This window comes from Ambystoma mexicanum, chromosome 6p, assembly GCF_040938575.1.
Source record: "Ambystoma mexicanum isolate Mex_15411 chromosome 6p, UKY_AmexF1_1, whole genome shotgun sequence".
Taxonomy (NCBI): Eukaryota; Metazoa; Chordata; class Amphibia; order Caudata; family Ambystomatidae; genus Ambystoma; species Ambystoma mexicanum.
In genome coordinates this window covers 961,889,700-961,903,622 of record NC_090935.1, presented here as the reverse complement: position 1 = coordinate 961,903,622, position 13,923 = coordinate 961,889,700, and the positions used below count along the sequence as shown (strand labels likewise).

The window sequence follows — 13,923 nt, the reverse complement described above, 5'->3', positions numbered from 1 at the left end:
AGTGCCAAGCGGTTATGGTATAAATTAAGTGCTACGCACCAGAGTGACTAACGTACCCCTAGTCCATAGTCCCCTTTCCTCCATCCTTTATGGGCGTCCTTCACTAGGGACGCGAACTGAACCTTTTTCACCAGAAAAACAACACTTTCCCTTTAAATGTACACGCGCTGGGTTGCTGCCCGGGGAGCATGCACTCCCCCAACCCCACCCACTGGCGCCACAACTCAGTCCCTTTTGACGCATCAGCTGTATTGAGCTGTTCAACCTCCCTGCTCTTTTTTTGGGGCGGGGGAGGATGGTGGGATGCATGGAGGAAAGAGGACTATGGACTAGGGGTATGTTAGTCACTCTGGGGAGTAACACTTAATTACTCCTACCACCCGTCCCCTTTCCTCCATCTTGTATGGGCGACTGCAACTGATACAACCGGGCTGGTGAGGAGAGCTTGACACTCTAGGCAAACAGATTACAGAGGACAGCCTGGTCAAATGCTGCGTCAACCCTGGCACTGGTATCAAGACAGTAGTGCTTGCAGAAGGCCGATGCAGTGGCCCATGTCGCTGCCCTACTAATCACTTGTCACCGTATTTGACATTGGAAGGCAGCAGCCACTGCCTTGGCCCTGATGGTGTCAGCGTGCATCCCCCTTGGCGATTCTTTGTACAGAGCCTTGTATGTCTCCTGGATGAAAGCAGTCATCCATCTGGGTATTGATGCTTTGGATGCTTGCTGTCCAGGCCTTGAGTTGCCAAATAAGGCGCCCCTCTTGCAAATGCCCTTGGTTTTGTCAAGATAGAATTTTAATGTTCTTCTGACGACTAAACAGTGGAGAGCCTTCTCTGCATCTTCCTTGGGGTTTAGAAAGAAAGAGGGGAGAGCAATTTCTTCATTAATGTGGAAGGAGGAGACCACCTTTGGTAGAAACTTGGGGTGAGTGCAGAGTCCTGATGAAACAGTGTAGGGCTCGAAGCCACCAGAGACTGAATCTCGCTAACTCGAGAGCTGAAGTAAGCCCCACTACTAGCACGGTCTTGAGCGTGACAAATTTGATGTCCACTGTGGCCATGGGCTCAAATGGTTTGTGCGCGAGGGCGCTCAGTACAGCCTTGAGAACCCAGACTGGGTGCAGGCGTCAGACAGGTAGGTACAGCCAGGTTAACCCTGCAAGATACTTCTTCACTACTGGATTGGCCGAGGACAAGGTAAACCTGTCCGACTGCCTGCATGCGCCAAAGGCTGCTAGGTATGTCCTGCAGGATAGCGGGTCCACTCTGTTTTCCTTGTACCAGAAGCAGAACCTGGTCCATTTGCTTTTGTACTGCTTTCGAGTAGCCCGACTCCTGACTGTGGATGATTTCTAGGTTGTCCCGCGACAGCCGGAGATGTTGGAGAAACACCTGCTCAGGTAACAGGATGCTAGGGCTAGCCTCTCCTGGCTATGGTGAAGAACTGCGCCCCCCCCCCTCAAACCCTGCTGCACCAGGAGCAGGCCTTTCTCAAGCAGGAGAGGGACTTCTGGCTGGACTGACACCTGCCAAAGGTCTGAGAACCAAGGCCTAGCCGGCCACTGCAGCGCTGTGAGGATGAGACACAGCCGCAGGGACTGCCAATACCTTTGTGGATGAACGGGGAAGGAGGAAATGCGTACACCCACATCCCTGAAGCATGTCCCTAAGGGAGTTGCGCCCTCTTTCCCACTCCCCCCTCAGGACACGAACTGCTGACCAGTTCGGTTACTCTCAGTCGCAAAGAGGTCTGAGACCAGGTGACCCAACCTGCTGAAAATGTCTTGAAGGACTCTCTCGTTCAGTTGCCACTCATAGTTGTTGGAGCCAAAGCAACAATCTGCCCGCCTCCAGGTTCGATTCTCCCGGCAGATGCACCGCTGAGATCCAGATGTCCTGCGCAATCACCAAGTCACAGATGCTGAGGGCCAGCCTGCATAGGAGCGGGGATCTGTTGCCCCCCCTGCTTGATGAGGTAGTACAAGCTGGTAAGAGTTGTCCGTCCAAATGCAAACTGCACTGCTCCTGATTAACGGGAGGAATGCCTCGAGTGCAAGCCAAATGGCAATCATTTCCAGCCAGTTGATGTGATTTTGTTGGCCTGTCTTGGACCACAGACCGTGCACTGAATGTGTCCGCAGGGTAGCACCCCACCCTTGGCTTGAGAAATCCGTAGTCATAGTATGATCCGCAGGAGGCGGTCTGAATTGTCTGCCCACCATGAGGTTCGCATCCTGCCCCCACCTTGTGAGGTCCTGCTGTAGGTGCGCGGGTATAGGTGACCTTTATGACATGACTCCTGGTCCCAGGAGGCCTGAAAATTGCAGCTGCAGCCTCATTCGCAGCCTGGTGTAAGGGATGGCCAGTATGCATGCCACCAGTACTCCCAGCAGGTACCGGGCCGTAGTTACTGTTCTGTTGACAAAGTGAGTAACACCTACTGCTTCTGCATATACAACAGCCCCAAAACACCAGTGTTTGTGTAGGGTAGAGCTAAGACTTCTGGAAGTTGATTGAGAAACCTAGTTCATAGAGTGTAGTCACGAGTCTGGCTGCTGGGTATCTGACCTGCTCTGAGGTCCCCCCTCAGACTAACCAGTCGTCGAGTTAAGTATATACATTGATGCCCTGCGATCTGAGCAGGGCTGCCAAAGTGTTCAGTCCTGGGTGCTGAATTTAGGCCGAACGGCAGCCCCTTGTATTGAAAGTGGAACCCCATGACACCGCACCTGAGGAAGGACCGATGAGACTGCATTATGAGCACATCCAGTCCCCCCCGCCCCACAGTGTCTCCGCTATAAGAGCTGGCATCACCATTTTCAACTTCTGCAGAGGTAGGTACAGATTCATGAAGGAAAGATCTAGGACCACTCGAAGACCCAGCCTGGTTCTTCATTTGAATAGCAAAGATGCAGGAGTAAAAGCCCTGCCACTGCTGAGGGAGAAGAACCTCCTCCACCGCCTCGCTCTCCACAAGGGAACATATCTCTGGCAAGAGTGAAGGAGTCCCAATCTGTGGGGGAGGAGGGGAATGGAAGGGGAAGGCGGAAGCCTGAGTAGACTACTGAAATCACCCAGGAGTCCATAAAACGCGAGCGCCAAGCTTGACTGTGCAGGGCCAGTCTGCCACCGACTGGGGCACTGTAAATCTGAGAAAAGCAGTCATTTCTTTTTTGGGTCAGAGGCAGATGACTGGGAGGGGGGACTGAAAAAAGCCCTTGTCCTGGAAACCGCCAAAGGATCGCCCTTCGTCTGATCGAGAGTGGCCTTGTGTGAAGGTTTTGGCTGCCGGCTTGGTGAGAATGGCCAGGGACTGGTTCTTTTGCCTCGTCCGTTTGTCGCTTCGGGACCGTCTCCCTGTCCTGCTCCTTGATTCTCTTACAATTGTGGACTATTTTACTTTGTATCTCTGCCCACCCTTTGGCTTCAATTCCCACAATTTTATCTAGTGCCTTCTGGACCTCTTTTTATAGTCCCCTCTTTACAATAAAATAAAATAGAAAAATGCTACTGTCCCACTTTAAAGAATGCAAGTCAGAGGTATCGGGGTACATCCTTCATAGGGCAGCCCATTCCCCTTCCCCTTACATCAAAGGCTGCTGCATCATGTTTATTATCTGCAAGACTTACCCGAGCCCTTGCCCATATGTCGCCAGCCCGGTCCCCAGCTATGGTGACCAGTACCCTGCTGTTTGTTTTTCAAATTCATAGATCCATTTACTAGCTCTGTCTATAAGCTGGGGGAGAGCTTTACTCAAATTATTTTTGTTCATTGGAGGCCATGGCACATACTGCGTTATCCCTACTTTATGTATTAGAGGTATCTGCATATCTATTTTGTTTTCTACCCTTTCAGTATTCTTCTGATCTTAAACTACCATGATTAAATATGCTCTATTTTTGGTCTGTGACTCCTCACTGCCTCTTGTGGCAGGGGTGGGTTTCTCGCCACCTCCTCTCCTTCTTGCCCTGCCTCTTCATTATTTCTACCACCTTGATCTTCCCCTCCATTATCCCTTGTTTGTTCTACTTCTTGTCCCAGGACCGTCCATACCCTCTGCCCATCATCTTTTGCCCCAGGGATGAATATAAACAAAACTGACTTCCAATCCCCTATTTTCTGTACTGGTGCATTTATTTCTGGTGATGCTTCAGGTTCTTGTAACCTGACCAACCTTTCCTGCAAATGCTCTTAACACATTGTCTATGTCTACTTGTGGACCCTCTGGGTGCACCAAGGCTATGGGCATTTCAGCACTTGTTGATGGGTCATATGGAAGGAGTAAAAGCTCTAGAATCCCACCCCCCGTTGCTAATCCTGTTGACACCCTTTCTACCACTGGAGGCTTATAGACTGGGTTTTTATACCCTACTGCAGGTTTAGGTGTTACAGGCTAGATCCCTTTACATTGGATCTCTTTTTCACCTTCCTGATCTTCCATATCCTCAACTAATTGCCAGATATCTAGAATCTCTTCTCTTTTTTGGGTCGTGTTCCCTTCAATGATTGACACTTTTTCTAGCATGTTTCTGTTATGGGAGCCCTGCTCTGGCCAGGAGCAGGACGTCCCCAACTTCCTTTGTTTCTACTATCTATTGTTTATTTATTCCATCACACAGTGGCAGAACCCTATGCATGTGTGTTATTAGAGTTCCTTCCTCCATATTGTTGCGCGCGTCCCTAATGCTTCACTTAGACCCTGTTGAAAGCCTGAGTTTTAAAAAAAAAATGTTTTTCTTTTTACACAAAAATGCAGATCAACGCACTTTTTTCCCCCACCCTCTTTTACACTTTCTGCACTTTGATTTCACACAAACATACACACACTGTGGCTCATCCACCTTCCTTCCTTCCTTCCTTCTTTTACTACAAAAGACAGCAAGAGAAAATATACACAAAATAATTGACTAAAATCCAGACCCATTCCTTATACCGAGCCACTACCATTGTAATGCAACCTACTACTTCTATCGTCATAAAAGAATAATGTGTGGTACTACCTTCTCAAGCTGTTATGGCCGAGGATCCCTTACCTCCCAGTCCTTATAAGCTGGGGATCCCCTTCATCTCACTTTTATATGCTGAGGTTCCCTTTCAATGATAAAAAGTAGAAAAACAGAAATACGTGACAAATTCAATACATAACCCATCTCCTATCCAATCTACTCCTTAACACATCACCTGAAATACAAACCAATCTATCCTATCCAATCTATTCCATGTCACCAAACGTCCAATGCCATAATACATCACCAAGTCCTATTCCATTGACCTTGTACATCCTCCACATCACCATAGTATAAAGAATTTATTTTAAAATGGCTTCTACTAAAGTCGCTCAGGATACATGGGTTTTTTGATTTAGGAATCTGATCACTACAGATAGGTGTGGCTGACTGGCCTGGGGCGTCGCAAAGTACAGGGGTCGGGTCGTCACCACTGAAAGTAAACCCCAATTTACAGGGGCACCCCTTAAATATATTGGGGTACCCCTAATCACGCTCACACCAGAGTAAATACACCCCTCTAGGGAATTAAGGCCATGAGTCCATCTTGCAAGGTTAACAAATTTAATGAGAATTGGCAGGGGGGAGGCGGCTCTGCTCCCCGACCAGCATTCTGTCTTCTGTGGCTGGCTCCTGCAGACTAATGTCAAGGAGGCGCCTTTATATGCTGTTCAACTTGGTCACTGGATACCAGCATAGCTCATCCAAAATTGTCCTTCTTGCCTTTCAAGGGATTCTGCAATCTTCCTTCTTGCATGCCAGGTTTACATTTATACCAACCTACTTAACATAATGCTGCCTCTGCAGGAATACATTGTAGCTCCCATTTAGCATAATTTTCTATTTTATTAACATTCATACATGAACACACCTTCCCGCCATACTCCACACAATATTCTTAGAGTTTTAAGGCAAATTACTGGTCCAGATAAAATATGTTTTCCTGCACTGTTAAATTGTGTACATGAGCCCCAGCTTGTGTGTTTTGATAGACAGGGAAGAGCTACTCAGTTACCTAGTGCTCTCAGCAAGCCTTCGCGAACCCTACGGCAGTGCTTGTAGTCTATTTTTTAGCACAGGCTGCATTCAGCGTGTGCTTTGAGAAAAGCCAACTACAATTTAACAGTTTCACAAATATCTAAATAGTTTTTTCCACCTTATATTTAAATCCAAACTATCTTCATTTAGTGACCCTCCTCCCCCCTGGACTCTTGTAGTGCTTATAAAACTGTTAGTTTTGCCCAATTCTAAAGCACTTGGGAATGAAGAAATGCACTAGCTCCTTCCCATCACCACCTCAACTAAAAACCCTCCGTCTCCAGAAACGGCAGGCAGAAGCCAAATGGAGAAAGAACCCTACCTTGGAGAACAAAAACCATTACTGCGTTTCTGCTACTATCTACAAAAAAGCTATCCTTGAGAAAAGAAATGCCTACAGTACAAGGATGAAGAATGCTAAATCCAGCTCTAGAGAGCTCTTCGCCATCATGTGAGAGCTAGAAACTCCTTTCTCACATCCATCAAACTGCAAGCAGGATGGCGCCTGGTGTGCCAACATTCAAAAGGCCCTACTATATAAAATTGACAAGCATCAGATAAAGATTACCAGTAAGAGTCCTTGACAGGGCCAATAACTACTATGCTCAACGCCCCGCTGTTGTACTTCAAACCCATTCCTGAGCTTCAAATGACCAATCAAAGGCCTAAAATCTTCCCCCTGCCAGGTCAACATTTGCCCAGCAACAGTTAAGGATTGCGCTGAATCGTTGGCTCCTTTGAGCGCCTCGCTCATCATATTGTCCTTTGCCTCCTGCTCCGTACAGTCCTGCCTAAGAGACGCCTGGGTCCTAATGCTCCTAAAAATAAAAAATAAATAAACTTTGGACCTCAATATGCCTACTAACCCCAGTCCCATCACATCCGTCCCCTTCCTACGTAAAATTTTGGACAGCACAGCCTACTTGCAGGTCCAGTTTCCTGGAAACCCACACTCTGCTAGGCATATGCGCCAGTTGGGCTTCTGTCAGGCTATGACACTGAATCTGCCCTCTTAGACTTGAAGAATCTATTGGATAAGATCAAAGACGCTGGTACATCAACACTCCTCCGGCTGCTCTATTTATTAGAACCCTTTGACTTGGTAGCTCACCAAGTCCTTTGCCTCACCTACCCACTTCTCACCTGACACCCTCTCCTGGGTCTCTTCATTTCTCTCGGAATACCCCGAGTCTTCTCTCATAGTGCTGCGGTGGCACCAGTCTCAGTCACATGAGGTTCCTACAAGGTTCATGCGTATGTCCAACACTTTACAATATTTTCACACACTCACTATTTGACCTACTAGACAGCAAAGGAATCTCCTACACAAACTACACAGACGATAAGTAAATACTACTTACCGGCAACTATGCCACAGACTCCTCAGACCTTTATTCGGTGTACTACACCATCCAGGTCTGGATGGCATCACACCACCTCTGCATCAATGATGAGAAGACGGAAATCCTGGTAGTTGGTTCACAATCCACGCTTAACAATCTTGGCCACTCTTACAAATCTTTCATCATTGAGGGTATCACCATACAGGTTGCCAGTAATGAAAAAAAAAAACTCTGATCTACCTGGATGCCACCCTGTTCCTCTCGACAGGTCAATGTGATTGCATCCTCACACAACAAACAAATTAACTTGTGCACACCGTTCCCAACTACAGAAAGCTGCCTAACCATTGTCAGAGACCTCATAAAATTGAGGTTTGACTACTGCAATGCGATTTTTTTCCAGAAACTTCAGCACCCGTTATGAACCATGAAATTACAACAGTTGGTCAAAAGGGGCAACACACTCGGCAGGACACACCCTTGACGCAATCTTCTCCAAGCAAAAACTTATCTCCAGGGCACCACTGATACAAATACTTTGGAGCGACCATCTCATCATTCCATTCATGATCACACTAACAAATCAAGTCAGCATCCAACCCCTCACTCACAACCACCACAAAAAAATGAAAACCATCAAAGCAAGCAACCTAATGGAACAACTGGAGATGACCAAACCTTAAGCAGCAGAACTGGGGGTGGCAGACTTAGACGGGAAAGTGGAGCTACTTCACAAATGGATTGCTGATGCAATCGAAAACATCACCCCGGAAAAACCATTTACCCCCCTCAAGAAAAAGAGCAAGGGCTAAATGCTTCACCCCACTACTAAGCACCACGAAAATGAACAAGAAGCTGGAATTGGAATGGAGGAAAGAATACAACCAAGAGAAGAAAACCCAGTTCCAGAAACAAATCCGTGCATACAAGAAGGAAATTTAAAAGGCAAAGAGAAGGCATTAAGATAGAATCACCAATGCCACCAACACACAAAAAGAAATGTTCAACATCATAAAAGAAATGAGAAACCCTCCTGGCTGCGACAACACTCCAACCACCTCAGAGAAATTATGCAACAACTTGGCAGACCATTTCAGGAACAAAATCAACGACATCCGACAAATCATACAAAACAGACCAACCAACTCCCAACACTCAACTAACTGGACCCGTCAAGGAGCCACAGCACAACCTCCAAAACGTCCCTGAAATATCAGCATAGGCATTCATGAAGCTGGTAAAAGACAGCAAGAAAGCAGGGATCACCCATGGATCCCTGCCCACCTGACATCTACAAATCAACCCTTGCAAAAGGGACCCCTTCAGAATATTATAGAAACCTCTTATATCTGTCACTCACAACAGGAACTGTACCACAATACTTCAAATCAGCATATATTAAGCCACTCTTTAAAAACACAAGTGGTGATGTGGTTGACCAACTACAGACCAATTTTAAACATTCCCTAAACTCCTAGAATCTTACGTATACAAATGAACCCAAGAAAAACACCACTTGCTAGACCAAGCACAAGTCGGCTTCAGACTTGCAAGAGGAACAGAATCGGAACTACTATCCATCGGGATGACCTAAAAACAAACGCAGACTCGGCTCTGATTCTACTCGACCTCTCTGCAGCCTTCGACACAGTAAGACATGACACCTTAACCAAATGATTGGAATATATAGGTATAACGGACATGGCACTACTCTGGACTAAATCATTCCTTGCAGACGGAACAGAAACCGAATGGATAAAACCCTTCCAATCCACTCCACGTGTTAACAACTGTGGAGTACCACAAGGATCCTCATTATCACTACTATACTTCAAATTCTACCAAACTTCAGTGATCAGGATTTTTAAAAAATACAACATGCTACAACTACACAGACGACACTCAAATCCTCTACAAAATCGTAGATACTCAAGCCGATCACCTAACCCTAATAGAATGTCTAAAAGAAGTCTTTAACTGGATGAACCCCAACTATTTGAAAATCAACCCAGGAAAGACTGAAATCATGATTATATCCAAAAACCAAGAGAACACCTACATTCCCTGGCCGACGAAAATGGAAGCCGCGCCCACACCATCTAAGGTAGTAAAAAATCTGGGAGTCCTAATGGACAACGCCCTAACCTTAGAACCACAAGTAAACACAATAATCAAGAAATGCTTCTTCCTCCTTCACACAACAAGAAGAAACCTACCTTTCCTCTCGTGCACCCACAAACACTGACAATCGTCTCCCTCATGATGTCAAGCATCGACTACGCAAACAGCCTCTACCTCTGGATGCCAGAACGCCCCCTGAAGAAATTACAAAGCATCCAAAATGCAGCAGCCAGACTCCTCAAACTATCCAGAAGAGACCACATCACTCCAGCACTAGAAATACTACACTGGCTCCCAATCAAACCCTGTATCACGTTCAAAACAATGTGCATAACACACAGAACAATCAGCGGACAGGGAGCTGAATACCTACAAAAGAAAATAATCTACAAACCAACCAGAACCCTCAGATCAAGCAATGAAACCCACCTGGAACCAAAACCATACGTCAAGAAAAAACTAGAGGGCTCCTCTTTCTCCCACCTGGCTCCAAAAACCTGGAACAACCTCCCAAAATAAATAAACACCAAAGACCACCTACAATTCAGAAAACTACTAAAGATCTGGCTCTTCAACACAGCAGAATCAAATTGAAACAACTAAACAATCAAACAGGAAACAGGTTGACAGAATTTAGGACGACACAGACAACACCCAGAACCGACTAAGGGACATTCCTACAATAACAAGGAAGACGCTAGGTTGAATAGAACACAAGCGACAACCCCATAAGGACAGAAATTAACATCCCTGCCCAACTCCACCCAACAACCTCACCCAATCCATGAACGCCACCAAGTACTATAGATTAAATGGAATAGTGAATGTTAGCAGTTGGCACATTTGGATGGAGCAGTGATGTCGGCATGCGCCAGGCATGGGCGGAGTTGTGAATGATGGCAGGTGACACCCCTGGATGTAGTTGCGAATGTTGGCATGTGCCACGCTTGATGGGGTTGTGAGCGGTAGCGAGCATGAGCAGCTGGATAGGATTGTGAATGCCGACCACTGCGACATCTGGACAGAGTAGCGGTTGTTGACCGATGCCGCGTCCGGCCTGCATTAAGAATGATATCGAGGCCAGATTTGGATGAAAGCGCGAACACCTGCTTGCCTCACATATAGACAGGTTTCAAAAGCTGGGCAGGGGCCGAATTTGGACACAGTTATGACACAGTTATGAATATTGGTGGGCGTCTTATATGGAAGGGATTGTGAATATCAGCAGGTGCTGCACCTAGATAGAAGTGCAGAGCTGTTCATGTGCCACACCTAGAAAGAACATGGAAATTTAACACATTGCATCCAAGAACCAATCCACCAACCATTTCACCGCTCTGCACACACCTCTCAAACTAAACACAACCACAACCCTATAGCACAACAAACCGCACAACCTTCACCACACCGCAACAACAAAACAAACTACACAGACTCACACAACAGCACACAACGGATACCGACCGGAATAAAACGCAAGCCCAGAGGACGGTGTTAACCGGGTTGAAGCTGCCAACAGCACATCACTGCTCTTTTTCACTTTTCCCACTAACTCACCCCCCCTTCACTTTTCAGAGCAGCCGAATGCCAGGGGACCACTCCGGTGGTGATAATGCGCGGTACAAATATCCTTTAACATTAACATCTGCAAGCTGCTCTTTTTATCGAGTTCCTCGTCAGTGGTGGAGTGAAACAAGTCACCACCTTCGAAAGGTAGGTCTAGGATTCTGTCCTGAACATCAGGGTTGAATCTGGTCGCCTTGAGCCATGCCAGTCTTCTCATGTCAGTTGCCACACAGATTGCCCTGCTAGAAGTATCTATGTGCACCACTGTGGCTTCCACAATGTCCTGTGGCACAGGTTTCACTTCTACATGTCCTGCCATGAAAGAGGCTTGTGTTGGCTGGAATATCAAGGAAGAAGCCTGCAATTTCCCTCCACAGCCGTTGTTTAGCCGCTGCCAGGGTGGCATCAGCGTTGACCTGCCTGAGGTATAGGATATGATATGGCATTTATAACGCGCCTATACACAAGTGTTTGAAGGCGCGAAATTAGAGTGCACCTTTTTCCCATAGGTCTCAAGCATTTCTTCTTCATTGCCAAGTAGTGCTGAAGATGAGGTGCTCGTGCTAGAGGTCTGGGTCTTGGCATTCATAGAGCCTGGTGCAATGACCGACGGCAGTGGATGAACTGAGTATCGCCCTCCACCTGCCTGAATTGTGCATCCGGCCTCTTATTTGTTGGCTGAGTGAAGTGCAGCTTGAGCCAATCCTTAGGACCACAATCTGCACTGGTCATAGGCGTGAGACTTTGCAGTTCACCTTGTTGGCGGGCTTTTGTCTTGGGCGCCATCTTGTCTGTACGCGGCGCCATTTTGTCCGTGCATTCCGCATGCGGGACCGTGGACAATGCAGGCCTGGGTTCAACCTGCATGGCTGACTGCATCGGCCCTGCCCCACCCTGCACCTCAGGCATGGGCCTGGTAGTCACTTGGCCCTCAGCAATGGGGCTGGTAGTGCTGTCTGCGCTACGTGTAGGCGCCCCCTCAGGTGCGTGCCCTGTAACAGAGCTGAGCCCCTCGGGACGTGTCCCAGCCCCTAGACCCCCTCAGCTGTTAAGCCAGTCGCTACAAGAGCCTCAGTGTCCTTGCTGCCGGTGCAAGGGTCTGACTGACCCCTCCCATAAGCAGGCTTCCCCGGGAAGGAGTCGCTCCTAAGGGGGCTTTTGAGAAGAGTACGCTTACCTTCCTGCGTACATATTCCTTAATGCTCTGGGAGTCGACCGGGTCGAGAGAGCATTGTGCGCTGAGCAGCCTTCCTATCCGTTGTCTTCCCCAAGGCACTGAAGGCAGAACGAGTGCAGGTCTGAGTTGGGAAAGTAACCGGCACACAACGGGCACCAGCTGAAGCCAGCCGCGAACGACATGTGCCGGGGAGCACCAGTGGACTGTGCTCCCAAAACCTGAAAATTAGAAAAAGCAAAAGATTAGGGGAAGTGCATGGAATTACGAGGCTTGAGGCCTCACCCAGGATGTCGAAAAGAGGACTGGTGTGTGGCACTGGTTGGCGGAGTTAGGGGAGTGCATGCTCCAAGGTCTATGCATGTAAACATTTAAAGCAAACATGTTATTTTTCTGGTGAAAAGGGTTCCGTTCCCATCCCTAGCGAGGGACGCCCATACAGGATGGAGGAAAGGGGACGGGACGTAGGAGTAGAACTGTGAAAGCAAGAGACAGTTATTTTGTGGATAATCCAGCAACCTAGGACAACATGAAGTCTAGAGGAAAGTAGCACAACCCCATTGGAATCCTGTATTTTGGGGACATTATTTTGCATCACTTTATTACCAGCAAAACTGGAAACTTTTCCGTTGATTGAAAACACCAAGAACACATACTTTGAGAAGAGACTATCCTTGCACAGTTATCTTGGATCATTAGTGTTAGGGAAAGAGCTAGGTTTTGGGACACATCAGTGACAGACTTTAATTTCTGACTTCCTGATAGTTTCACTAGTTTCATTTGAGGCAGGGAACCACATCTTAGCATTAGGCAAAGAGATGCCTTTTCAACCCCACTTTTATGTAATAAAGGTCTTTATCCAAAATCATGCCACCATTGTGACCAAGCCTTACTTTTATGCACCCTTACAGCTCCAATAAGACAAATACAGGTTACACTGCTAGAAAATGTTCCTTACTACTGATGTTTGAATGCGAATTTGCACATGACTAGACACCATGGCAACAATATCATACAGCATCAACAAAGTTCCTCTTACAATGCGAAAAGTAGCGAAAAAGGTCTTGTTGGGTAGCAAATGTGGGTGATTAAAATATGACAATGATGTGCTGAAGGATACTGTCTTCCAGGGAAAATCCTGGGTACACTAGGAATTAAGAATTCAATTATAGAGGAATTAATGTGAGGGGTTCATAGTGGTAGTGTGTTCTTTCAAGTTCTGAAGTGTTGTAATATTTTGATGGAATGTATGATGGTTTTGCCGAGCACCTTGACGGTATAAATGCCCCAAGAACAGGCCACTTAACAAAACTATATTTTGGCCACTTGCATGTGGCCTCCACTTTTAGAGCATGGCAGAGGATCCTGTGGGCCATCCAGCTGAGTCATTGTGTGGGTAGGTCCAGGGAGACAGTAAGCCACTGTCTTTTTTTTTACCTGAATACGGGTACACACCCAATAACCCCTAGTTGGACCCTGTGTTAATTAGGGAAAGTGGACTTCAGAAGCGAAAGGCACAGGGAAACCACCTTCTTCTCTTGGAGATTTTCAATAAAGTCGTAATCTTAGTCAGATTCTTGTGTTTACATGGCAAATCGGTTTGCTGCTCTTTTTAAAAGAGCACAGGACAAGTACTGAACCTCACTTGAAGAGGAAACAAGTGTCACTC

At 47.0% G+C, this 13,923-nt stretch overlaps 1 protein-coding gene across 1 annotated transcript in view; it reads right to left on the bottom strand.

The window, feature by feature from the left end:
• SRFBP1 (serum response factor binding protein 1) overlaps positions 1 to 13,923 on the bottom strand; it is a 719,075-nt gene that overhangs the window by 325,418 nt on the left and 379,734 nt on the right. The gene's annotated exons all lie outside the window — the stretch shown is intronic.